Raw genomic sequence first — 13,719 nt, forward strand, 5'->3', positions numbered from 1 at the left:
GCAAACCGTCACTCAACAGCTTACAATCACACTCTTTGACTACATTATTTCATTCATTAGATTATAAAGGCAGCCAAAGAAAGCTGCAACACAGATGCTGGTTTCTGTCCAGCTACAGTCCTCTAAGCTCACACAGCTGATTGTATGGGTAGGCCTATTTACTCTTTTTAAATGAATTGCCCTTCAATTAGGCTGCACTGCGTCTTTTTGGCACATTTCTACAACAGCTGAGAAACTGCAAGTATTTGTCCCTGGGTAGATGTTGCTCTCTCTTTTTTTTTTTTTTTTTTGCATTTTGAGAATGGGAAGAGAAAGTTCCTGCACAATCTCAACATGCTGTGTCTTCAGAGTCAACTTCATCCCGAAAGAGAAACAGAAGTAGTTTGCAAGTAGAGGGTCATAGGAAGTCTCATTCAGTATGATTTTTACATCTTCTGTTCAGGTTGTCCTGCTCCAAGCAAGGCTCAGCTCTTACCAAAGCTCTTCTGCTGTCAGGGCACTCGTAGTGTTCCTCTCTCGCGCAGGCTCTCTGGAAGCTAGTAACGGAGCTGATCTCCCGCACCAGCACTGGGGATAGCAATTGATGTGGGCTAGGTCCTTGCCACTGATTTTCACAGAACTTGTAGGAACGCTACAGATTTCAGATCTCTTTCCTGCATCATGTTCCAAATCATGTAATCCTATTAAGGATATTAAGGATTAACAGATAGGAAACTGAAAAAAAAACCCAAACCATTAACAAAAAATTACCTTTCCCAAATTACATACAAAATATTGTTGTATAAATTATAGAATAGGATAGAACAGAATAGAATACAATATTTCAGTTGGAAGGGACCTACAAAGATCATCTAGTCCAACTGCCAGATCAATTCAGGGCTGACCAAGTTAAAGCACGTTATTAAGGGCATTGTCCAAATGCCTCTTAAACACTGACAGGCTTGGGGCATCGACCACCTCTCTAGGAAGCCCGTTCCAGTGTTTGACCCCCCTCTCAGTAAAGAAATGCTTCCTAATGTCCAGCCTAAACCTCCCCTGGCGCAGCTTTGAACTATAAATCGCTACTTTATCACTAAAAGAAGCAGAATTCTCTCAAACACTTGACAGTCTCTGGTACATACGGTCAGATGAGCTCTTCTCCTGCAATCATACTCATTTATCCATCCTCCAATTACTGTCAGTTTATTGTGGCGACGAAAAAAGCAATGGAAAGAAACTCAGTCGATGCCACTGCAATACAAAAAGCATCAAAAAATGAGTCTGAGCCAGAAATATTAAACTTCTGGAGTACTGTCGTGGTCTAACCCCAGCCGGCAACTAAGTACCACGCAGCCGCTCGCTCACTCCCCCCACCCAGTGGGATGGGGGAGAGAATCGAAAAAAAAAATAAACTCACGGGTTGAGATAAAGACAGTTTAATAGGACAGAAAGGAAGAACAATAATAATGATGATAATAATAATAATGACAATAATAATACTAAAAGAATTAGAATATACAAAACAAGTAATGCACAAGGCAATTGCTCACCACTCGCTGACCGATGCCCAGTTAGTTCCCGAGCAGTGATCCGCCCCTCCCAGCCAACTCCCCCAGTTTATATACTGGGCATGATGTCATATGGTACGGAATATCCCTTTGGCCAGTCTGGGTCAGCTGTCCTGGCTGTGTCCCCTCCCAACATCTTGTGGCCCCCCAGCCTCCTTGCTGGCTGGGCATGAGAAGCTGAAAAATCCTTGACTTAGTATAAACACTACTTAGCAATAAATAAAAATTCAGTGTGTTATCAACATTATTCTTCTACTAAATCCAAAAAACAGCACTGTACCAGCTACTAGGAAGAAAATTAACTCTATCCCAGCCAGGACAAGTACAATGAAAGAAAATATGGTACCTGGCTGCATCTTGCCTGCAAAGTAGATATAATCATCTTACCAAGAGCCCTAGCAGTGGTGAGGTTAGAGAAGGAGACAGGACCAGAATTTCACAACATATTAAAATCCCATGGCTAAACCTTTCACCAGGTTGGTGATATTACAAAATATTTTCATGCCTCAGAGAGCAACCTCAGCTAACACCTGATACGTGACCTAGGAAACAGAAAGAAAAAAAAAAAAGTCCACACTTTCAGTCATAGTTTTTTACACCTCTCTACTGTCTTCATCGCAGAGACTGATCACTCGGTAGTTTTACCTTTCCCTCTTTTTGCATCACTCAACCGGGTAAAAGAAGGAAAGGGCAGAATAAAGCCTGCCAGTTACATTGAGGCAATGCAGTTAGGGACAGATGAGACTGGGAAGTCCCAAGCCTGCACCAGCCCATGGCTATGACATAGCTATCATGTATATAGATGATGCAACTGCCTGCAGGCCACAAGCATCCAAGCTAACTTATCTGTGGGTAGTTCAGAAGGTGAGAAGCCAACGGAACAATCTGTTGACATCTTTCAAAGGAGGTGAGAAAACCAGAACAATAGTCAGTGAACAGACTGGCATCTCCAAATAGTTCACCCAGGTCCAGTAATGCTGGAGGCAGAACAGGTGGGATATCTGCTGCCATGAATATGTCATTAATTTATATTTGATTAATTTCCATTGCTGGATGTAGCGATGTTCTTTCAGTGGACTACTTATCAGCAACCCAACAGTCAGATGAAGCAGCACTTGCTCAGGACACTCCGTTAAGGAAGTTATTGAACTTGGACTTCTATGAATGTTCTTTTGTAGTAATCATCTCATTAAAAAGTGTTTCTTTTCTGATGGATGGAGCTTTACTACAAACACAGTGGCATGCATCTGATGCTGCCACTTAGATTTATGACACTCCATCATGGGCGTATCTAATTTCAGATGGAGAGGTCATTTCATTTTATATTGCACCTCAGAAACAGCTGCTTCTTCCACTCTACCTATCTTCAAAGCATCATGGAAAGCTTCCTCCTTTCCTCCCAGAAGATATTTTCATAGCAGAAAATCAAATCACAAAATTCTTCCATTCTTTGTTCCAACCTGTGTTTTAAATAATGTATAAATTCACTTTCCAGTAAACATATGGGCCATCATCATTGCTCTACTGATTGGGCTGTAAACTACAAGAGTTTAGACTCAGATTGATTTCTGAGATACATTGTCAGCACAGAGATTCACTTGTAAATAGGGAAATTTAACAAATGCTTCTTAATAAATAGTTGGGAAAAAAAATCTGCAGTTACTGGTCTGTTCACATGCTACAAGTGATTGATTATGGACTTATGATAATGGTAGTTCATCTTAAAGAGTTTCCACAGAGACACAAGTCAGCTTTAATTAAAAGTTGATATGAAAAATCACTTGTTGAGATATGAGTTTATTAATAAAACCGTGATAAATTACATGGTGAATTTACTTGCAGAGAAAGCACTCTACCATACTTAATTCAGTTCTACTTATTTGCACACAGAGTGTATACACTTAAAGCATTTTAAGTATTCCTCTGTTAAAATAATTTAAGGAAAGAGAAACCTCAGTCTGTGATTCAGTAGTGGCATTCAGACAATATGGGGTGATTTAAGGGACTTAAAGTAGTGCTGAGAAAGCACATCTAAAATATAGCAGTGTATTTTGAAGGATTATCATTTTAGCAATAGTATAGAATTTATACAAAGCAAGTCTTCTGTTTAAACATTTGCACTTTAGGAAGTTTGAATACACCAAAAGGTGTTTTGAGTGGGTTTTTATTGGTTTTTTTCCCCTGTTGCTACTTCTGTATTGCTAAATGCATGTACACCAGGGAGGAACCCCAGAGGCTCTCAGAGAAGCTCCTGCTGAATGGGTGGGTTCACTTCAGGAGCATTTGACTCAACTGTGTGGCACTACTGGGGCTGTTTTAGACAATTCCTGTTGTAGTGAACATCTTTTCACCACTCAAAATATTGATGGTAACAGACTATGCAGCAGCTGACCAGATGTTTTTAAGATGTAAATTGGAGGACACAAGATACCAAGCTGAGAATGCAGAGCTTGCTGGGGCAGCACTGGAGGACAGGAGGAGCTCAGGCCTGTCTCTACTGATCACAGAAATCCTGGAATGAACCAAACTCAAGCTTCACTCCAGAAGGAGCTGATTTTTGACTCCTATAAAGGGCCTGGGAATTAACTAACATGGTCAATGACAGACCCTAGAAAGCAGGGAGCCAAGTTAGTTGACAGTGTAGACATCTCCTATATTAGTACAGCGGACTCTGGAGTGATCTGTTTTCCAAAAAAGTAAATTAGCCCATCAGGGACTGAGTGGCCTGTTGTCACTGGAAGGATCCTCGGTTTCTGAAACATGTAGAATACCTACTTTCTGCAGCTCGATCCCCCCAGGAGAACTGGGTGTCTAGGATCTGTCATTTTGTCATCCATGTTTTTCATATTAAATGCAATTTTTTTCAGTTCATTCTGTTCTGAGACTGATACCCCCAAAATATTCATGAGAAAGTATGCAGTTGAATTAATGTGGGTAAATAAACCTTTATTTGTGTTTGGGAAGGATTGTTTTTGTGCTTGATTTCTATTGCCATAGCAATTTGCAGTGGGATGGCTGGTACTGAAAAAAACACTGGTTCAGTAGAGGAACTGCAACAGTAAGCAGTATTAAAAAAGCAGCAATGTCAGTATCTTAATATCTAGCCATATCAGCACCCTGTATCAGAGCAATATCATGAAGACATATGAGTTAGTAAATCGGGATGGTTAAATCAAAGCTGTTAATTTCTGCTTGTCTCCTCACCTTTCCCCACAAAGCGGGGGCTCTGCCAATGTTCCTCAGCTGTCCTCATCTTCCAGAGCCAGGACTGGACAGAGCTCAGGTTCTCTTGCTTCCACAGTCTTTTGAAAATTGCAGGAGTTGTTAGACCTGCTATTTGGCACCAACAAAGAAAAACCTGTATTAGAGAGCTGCAGTAGGAAAAAAAAAACCCTAACCAACATACGATTCTCTTTTGCGGGAGGTTGTCACTTTGAATTCACTGGTAAACAGTAAAAAATATGATACAAACAGATATTGCAGACCTTTGTATCTCTGAGAGTTTTGTCACTGTAAATGCTACTAATCACTACTTCAACATAAAGACAATCTCTTTAAGTAAGACAGGAGACCAGTTGTTACTCTTACTTCTGCAACAAGCTTACATCCTTCCTTTAACCTTCAGTGGAATATCCTGTTTGTTTAATTCTTTAATTGTTTGGTCTGACCAAAGTTTGCTAAGTAAACTAAAATGAGACCCAAGGAGTAATTTCATTGAATTTCACTCCTCTTAAGGTGGACAGTAAGCTCCAGCTGCTCAGTTGGTATGGTGAATCTGGCTATTGGGTCCCAGCTATTCTTCTAGACATCTATTATCATTAAATGGGGAGATAGGCACCTCCAGGAGGTGACTCATTCCACCTATTTGAGATACTTCTCTGAAACAGATGGCACAAATCACTCACTAAATGCCACCTTCCTCATGCACTGGCACGGCAACCCAGAAGTTCAGCACCTAGTTCAAAGTCAGATGATCCCTGTTGCAAGAAGAAATCCAACCAGCTCCTTAAGTTATCTGATGTATTGTGGTGTCCTCAATCCATTGGATTCACTTTGCAGAGAAACTGCAGCACTTGCACAGTTACTACATGATCTTGCCTTCAGGGTAGAAGCTCTTAGTATAAAAGCACTCTTATTTTGAAGGCAGGTTGTGTTTGCTGCAGATTTAGTAGACGTGCAGAAGAGCCCATTATTAGTTCTCCCAGCATCTCCACTCTGCAAACAATATGAAAAAGTGCCTCTGAAGTGATTAAATACAATAAAATTATAATAACACTGCCTCAAAGCTAAAACCGCCTGGCTCCAGAATCCATTTCAATGTGTTGAAAGCAGTACTAAAGACAGTAAGAAATATAGCTGGGTGCTATTCTGGCTTGGTATCATTGCAAGGGGACAAAATGCCACATGTAGGGAGTAACTGGGAGTTCTCACTTGCACATCAGGTTTCCCAGGAAGGGACAGATAGGCCAAAAACCTGCTGTTTGATTTACAACTGCCATTATGACATTGTACGGTTGGGAGGAGAGTCAGAAAAACGCTTGAGCAGAGTGTGACAATGGCAAGAGACAAATTTCCTACAATTTTGTATTTTGTTATTTTTATCCAATATAGGCGCTTCTTCTAGAGTACCCTAGCACTTTAACAGTTCAAAAGTGCTGCCAGTCAACATGAGAGAGGATGGAGTGCCTTGCACTAGCTACAGTAGATCAAATTAATCTCAGGGTCGATACTGCTGGAACAAGTGGAGTTGTTTTGAATGACTGGAAGTGGAGGAAAAAAAAGAAAAAAAAAGTCTGATTTAAATTGAACTCAACATGCTGACTGGCATGAAGGATTCATCAAGGCCTTTAAATAATTCTTCTGGATCCCCTTACTTGTGTGCCCTCAGTAGTCCTTCGCTTCCCCCATTCCCTTTTCTGTGTACCAAGGAGTCTCATGCTTCATGCACTTCCAGTTCCTCTGTGCTGCTTCCCAGGAGCTGGCCTGGCCAGATGCTAAACTGGCTCTTCCCCAGTGAGTGGCTGGACTTTAGATAGTGTATTTCTCAGCTGTTATTCAAACACATTCAGCAAGGTTTTCCTTTTCAAGACATGATTTAGATCAAGTAATGTCTGTTTTCAGTAGCGCTGCATCATAAAATTAGGCAATTACTCTCGTAAATCTGTCAGGGCTTTAAGTAATTATCTAATTTAGAACATTTAAAATAAAAGGCAGGAAAATTCCACTCTCTTGTATGTGTTGCTTAGAGGAATTAGCCTGGGGGATACGGGCATGCTGATGAACTCTATTCAATTGGGTGAGTTGGGTCAACAGTCAAAAATGTCCATGAATATGTGATAATCTTAAGATGAGTTTTCCTTTGGCTGCATTCATCCTCCTTTTCTATTCCAATTGCACCAAATAAGAAAGGTTACTGCAAGGAATCAAATTTCTGCCTTCAGCTATCTAGTGGAAGGTTACAGGGAAGACAAAGACAGACTATCCTCAGAGGCGCACGCTGAAAGGAAAAGAGACAATGGACATAAACTGCAGCAAGGGGAATTTGGAGAGGACATGAAGGAGCAGCTTTTTTCAACATGAGACTGGTGCAGCACTGGGAGAGGTGCCTGGAGTGTTTGTGGAATCTCTGTCCTTGGGGATTTTCACCACTCAGCTGATGAAAACCTCAAGCCACTTGATCTGATTTTGAAGTGAATCCTGCTCAGGGCAAGGCTGGACTAGAGATGTCCAGAGATCCCTTCCAACCCAAATGGTTCTATACTTCTAACAAGCAGAGACACAGTTCTGTCATTCTGTATTTCTAACAACCTTGCCAAGTAGAGGCAAGGTTGACTCAAGCAAGATCACTTCACCCTGTCAAGCTGAAATCACGTGAACAGGGTCTGGGATCACAGAAGTTCCTTCAGCATCAGGTGGGTGTAAGTGAGGTGAAGCTAATGTTGAATCAGAATTTATTAAAAACCTGGGTAGAGCAGTTCTCCAGTGGCATTTTAGGCTTAAAGGCATTGTCCTCTTAAGTTGCTAGAAAACGAGGAAGAATGACTAAAAAAGCTTTAAAACAATTTATGCATGCAAACACATTCTCCTCATTCCCCCCTCCCCATGTTATATCACTCAGAGAGGACAACACCTGGGCTCCAATCTCGCTGCGAATACAGCATCTGACATCACTGAGAGCTTGTCTTCAACGGCAAAGCCTGCTGTTGCAGGAAGGCTGCTTTCTCTCCCAATCTATCATGGAAGCACCATGCCTAGCTCCACACTAGCATCCACACATATTTCAAGACGTCCCTATTTTTCACAAAGCAGATGTACTGTTTCCCAGCCAGTTCCACTTGAGAGAGTCCCTATACCTCCCTCCATCTGCTCCCCAGGCCTACGCAGGCAACAAACTGTGCAACCTTGTAATGATGATCTTGGCTTTATGCCTCCACAAAAAAAAAAAAAAAGTCCTCCGCTTCAGCTAGTTTTAGTATCTATAATTAGCTTCCATCAAAAAACATGAACATAAGACCGCAGATATTTTTGATAAAGTTTGAGTGATGATCCTAAAGAGAGCACAGGAATATTTCAGAGCCACAAATGTTTCAAAGCTACCTTATGGACGTTTGTAATTTATAACAAGTTTCTAATATCGAAGGCATGCCTTCAGTAAGAACGGAAACAGAATGATAAATGCTTGCTAGGGCTGCTGGAAAGGCAGGATACAATTTCCATTGGAATTTTACCTTCCCCTTCCCCCAGTGAAAAATTTTAATGTTTCTCCAGAACAGCAAATTCCAATACCTTTGATGGTTGGACAGACCTCAAGGTCTTCATTCAAATTGGATGAATATGTGAAGCAGGAACAGCCCTCAGGCACAAAACATTTTAAATCCAAATTTTAAATACCTCCAAATTTTGAAAGAGATTCAAGGTTCAGGGACTGCCTGTTACAGGAGGGAAGAACAAAACTGACGCTGGAGTCAAAATACAAGTTTGATATTATAGAAGATGAACACTCTTAACATCTGAAAGTTTTAATTGTAGGTTAACTGTAAATTACAGACTGTCTGAAGTGGAAAGATTTGGCCTTACTTTTTCTAGAGAATCTCAATTAAAAATCATTTTTACTTCCCCCACGTTCTCCTGAATTTCACTGTGCCTAACTTCAATTGAATGTTCCCGTTGTAATCAATTATTTAATCCCTACTCCTACTTTCCAATCCAACACCACTTCTATGAAGGTCTTCACTAAACAATCCTGTAACACAAACAAAACCTCCCCACACACCTCGATGAATGCTGGGGGAAGCAGAGGCTCTAACAATTAGACATTATTGTTAAACAACATAACACTAATGAGAACAGTTGTTCAAAAAAGAAACAGCATTGTTAAAGGGAAACAAACGCCCTGAAAAACAGAGCAATCAAAAGAACTGACATTCAAAGACATGTTAGCAACAACTGTAACCTTGTAGCCTCCTATCCATGCTGGAGTAAATAGATAATTGCTCATGCATAAACATAAGAAGGGCGTAGGTCTCAATAAATAAACGATTAGACTTTGAGAACATCCACAAACAACAGGAGAAAATAAAAAGACTATAGACACCTCTTCGGAAGCAAGTACGCAGTGTCTATGCTCTGACTTCCTCCACTTACAGCCCAGTTCTGTGAAGCCTCTGTCGTTGAAAACTAAAGATCCACTGGGCTTTCTCCCTCCGTCTGATTTAAAACACGGGGAAAGTAATTGGTAAAATGGTAACATCCAAACTAATCATCTCTTCTTGGGGCTCACTTGTTCAGCAAAACCTGTGTGATCCAGGCTGATGCATGTGAGATGTAGATGAGCTGTAATTTACTTCTCTGACTCAAAACACTTGCCATTCATGGACTTCACTAAACTCACTCCTTACTCAATTTCTGTGAATCTTTGGTTTTAAATTCTTTTAGGCGTGGACAGATTTCCCCACCATCAGAACTGTTGTTAATATAAGAGAGAATCCAATCAAAGTAAGGTCTGCTGGGTGCCATTAAAAGTATATTTAAGAATAGAAGTAAGGTTTTGCCAGACCTGTCCACTGCAGATTTTCTTGCACCTCCTTTTGAAATATCCAGTATGGCCTGGATAGATCTAGTCTAAAAAAATCACGATTTTATCCTGTTGGTACTTCAAATTATGGAATTACCTCCAAAAGTTGGACTCCAAACCCTGCAGTAGGGTCTCCACCAGTTAATCTAATCCAATTCTGAGTCGAACATATTTAACAAGACCGTTTGGGACCTGCCATAATCCAGGGTTGTGGTGCAAATATACAGTACAGTTGCCTTGTATTTGATGGTAGCAATGCTGAGGATTGAAAAAATGGCCAGGACAGCAGCCACAGAAACCGTATGATTGTTCTTAACATATGCACATACACATGACTCTAAGTAAATGTCCCCAAACCTACTAGCTTCAGCCTTATTTTTCAATCCAAACATTAACCATTTTCAATTATTGTGTAGTTTCTGCAGATCTCAATAAACTTAATTTTTCACACAGTCTGGGTACAAAATCCAAACAAGTTTGTAAGCTGCTGGACTGGAAGTGATTCAAATTACAGTGTAACAAATGCAACTAGGCTTGAATTCCTGCAGGAGCTTGGGACAGACATCTTTTTACATTGTCTCTCAGCAAATACCCAAGCATTCCTTTTTTAGCAGAAATACTCATAAGAAATTAGTTTCAAGATCTCATGGGTGCATATTTGAGGCTCCAAAGACTATCTGTACACACACAAGTATGTTATTCATGCCAGAACTGCTCATCCAATCAAGGAACGGAAATGCTACTACTGTTTGTGGTTCATTTACCCAAATGCTCCCAAATACCGCAACGGAAATTCAGAATAGTTGGGACCACTACAACAGTGAAAATATTCAAAAAATGCATGATAAAAATTCTAACATTACACTAAAAATCCTGTGCTGCTCTCAGAGGGGAAAAAAAGAAAAAAGCCTATGTTAAATGGGTTCCAAAACACCTGGAACTGTTACTGGCAAAAAAAAAAAAAAAAAAGTTTTTGGATAAGCAACGGATGAGGATCTGTAAAAAATAGAGTTTTGCTAATTCATCATTGAGAATATTATTTAAGTCTTGTATTAAATTACATTTCCACTTCAATTAGCCCCAAAAATTTGCTACAATATGGAATACAAGGCAATATTTTGTTTAAAGTTTCTCTTTTATTTATGGTTAGCAGAACATGAGGAGGCTCTGCTCTCCAAACAAGCATCTGGAAAAAAAGAAACCACGAACCATGAGCTCGCCCTAGTGTTTTAAAGTAAGACTGCAGTGAGGAACTAAAAAATCCTTCATGTTATACTTACCATTTTCATAAATCATTTTACTTGTCTACCTTTTCCATATTAAAGCCCAAAATTACTTGCCTAAACTCTGATTTCTTTTGTTAGTATTTAACAAACGCTTACTCATCTAGATCTCCCATTTTACAAGAAACTGAACATACTCAAATGTTTCGATGTGCATTTTGAAGTCAGTTAATCAATTAAGGTCAAAGCAGTAAATTACTGTTTATTTTGCAGACTATAAGCATTGCAGCATTTATCACGGAGAATCCCTAGCAAATTGTTAGTTAAAATTTTACTCTATAGCTTCAGCATAAGACACAAGACAGAAGAAAGGAGAGGGAAAAAAAGCAATAGCTAAAAATCTGAAGCATTTCACAAGGGATTTATAAGAAATTCCCAATTCATTCATGACCTGGTTTTCAGAAACCAGTCCATTTACATAAATATAGTCTGCATGCAGCTACATGCTGTCTAATTTTTCTTCCTCTTCCTGCCTTTTTTATCATTAATTCCCAATAAAACAATACATTTCAAGCATACGGTTTGATGCCATTAATGACGATGCACTCCAGCTTAGAGGAAAAAAAAACAGACACAGGGTTTTTGCAAAGCAATACCTATCACCTGTAAATTGGCAAAGCGACCCTCTTCAGTCTGCCTACGAACAGCGGGACAGAAAGAATCATGAGGAGTGGGATGGCATCAACTTCAATCTCAACAGAAGCGTGCAGTGGGCTGCAAATTGTGGGAGAAAAGGAAAGGCAGGAGACGTCAAGCCTTTTAAAACTACAAAACAAGCCTTTGAAAACTACAGTAGGAAAAGCTTTTCAAGGACAGATGCAAAACCTTCTGCAGTTTCCTCAGTGCTGAGAAAAAAACCCAGCGAGCATGTTGCCCACAGCAGGTGAATTCCTTAATAGTTAGAAGCTGGTTGCACATTTTAGGGGAAGAAAAGAGTGTTTTGCAGCACGCAGAGCATTGTTCTCAAACAGCCACCCTGCAGGGATGGGAGGGGGAAACACTGTAATTTCCCTGAGACAGAACAGTGCTCCAACGACATGCAGTTATTTATGGTAGTTTCCCTTAGAAAAAGGGACAATAGGATGACACCCAGAAGAAAACTGCTTGATTGTCCCAATGCATTAGTGTCACTGTGTATAAAGAAACAGAATAGCAACGATTTGGTATGAGATGATGGTGATCAATTCATACCTGAAGTCAAAAAGCACTGCAAACACACAGCAGGAGGAAAAGCTTGAGATGGACTGAGAAATCTGAGGGCAAAACTAAAGGAAGTAGAGCACTTCTGTTTATTCTTAACAGCTTTAAAGGTGTCTGAGAGGATGCTAAGGCAGGGCCTTCTGGTTGCTCCATCTTCTTCTTAACCCCTTCCTAAAATCCCCTCCCAAAGAAAAAAAAAGAAAGAAAGGGGATCTCAATCTCAGATCAAAATCTCTTATTTCTATCTTAATCAGAACAACTGGATTCTGCACGAAGTGACTGCTCGAGGGTAAAGGTTTTAGAAAGGAGATATAAGAGCAAGGCTAGTCTGGAGAGGAAGCCCTACAGAATCCATGAAAGCAAGCAAATGCGTGATAGAGTCCAGGCAGCAATCTATTTTGCTGACAATGATATGCACAGAAAAATGAAACATCTCCTGTATTCGTTTCATATTCTTGCATTAAACATATGTTGTATCTGAAGAGAAAAAAATCTTAAAAGAGAAAAAGGATGTTTAAAAACTGACTTGACAGTCAGAACATGTATTTTGTTCCTGCAGTTTTATTCTGCATTTTGTCTATTTCTCAGCCTATGCGCCAAAGCATGTTATTGTTTGCTACTGGACCTGAGTTAATTATTTTCCTGACAACAGTGCCAACTCCTATATAAATAACAAAATATACTCTTGATTTTCCACACAGTCATATTGCTGTTACTAGAGATAATCCAGAAGCAGTGAAATCTTCCCACAAAGTTTATCAGTTTATCTGAATCTTAGAGAAGCAGAACATTGTAGAAGAAAATTATGTGAGCCACCGAACTTACAGTGCTTCTGTTAAGGTCAGCAAGTAGATAACTGGGCACTGGCTTGAGGTTTAGTTAACTGAACAGACCATGAAAAACTACTGGACACAACATTAGAAACTGCCGAACATAAATAACAGAGTGAAAAGCTGAAGAAAATTATACATAGCACTGTGCAGGACGGCTGGATTTCACACATGATGAAGGGGGAGTTGTGTGAGAGATGGCCAAATTCCAGAGGTAATCAGAGGGACCATTTGGGGACCAGGATCTTACAAGGCCAACAGGACCCAGGTAATGTCATACCACATAAGGCCCAGATGACCTAGGTAACAGTATCAAAAATACCAAATTTGGATGCAGATATAGTAAAACCATGACCAATGCGGAAAAGGTAATTAAGGATGGGTTGTTCATTCAGGAGGTCATACGAGCGGAGAAAGGAAGAAATCAAAGTCCATGGGGAAAGGAAAAGCATGGGAAAATAGAGAGAAGGGGGAATAAATGGGGTTAGCCATGTGTAAGCAGGTCAGTACCCTTGTCTGACTGACCCTGTGCCTGACCACCGCAGTCTACCCTATCTCCCTGTTAAATCCTAATCTTAACTATTTTGTGTGAGATCTCACTCTGTTCTCCATGTCTGAGGATGATCTAAGTGTCAGCGACTGAAGAGCAGACTGCCAGCCACTGTAGGTCTGTAGGTCTTGGTGCAAGCAAGTGGAGACACTGGGGCTGTGGGTGCTTCACCAGGAACATCAATTCTGTGTGCACGTTGAGTGAGATTTGCTAACAAACTTCAAGCTGGACTAGC

The 13,719-nt window shown here is 40.3% G+C and overlaps 1 long non-coding RNA gene across 1 annotated transcript; it reads right to left on the bottom strand.

Annotated features, from left to right (window-relative positions):
• Positions 1-1,128: 1,128 nt before the first annotated feature.
• On the bottom strand, positions 1,129-9,185 carry LOC127013783 (uncharacterized). Its single transcript, XR_007766118.1, has 3 exons — positions 9,142-9,185; positions 4,752-4,880; positions 1,129-1,230 (listed from the first exon to the last, which is right to left on the bottom strand). It is a non-coding gene; the product is annotated as an uncharacterized LOC127013783 (long non-coding RNA).
• Positions 9,186-13,719: the final 4,534 nt, after the last annotated feature.

This window comes from Gymnogyps californianus, chromosome 2 (assembly GCF_018139145.2).
Source record: "Gymnogyps californianus isolate 813 chromosome 2, ASM1813914v2, whole genome shotgun sequence".
Taxonomy (NCBI): Eukaryota; Metazoa; Chordata; class Aves; order Accipitriformes; family Cathartidae; genus Gymnogyps; species Gymnogyps californianus.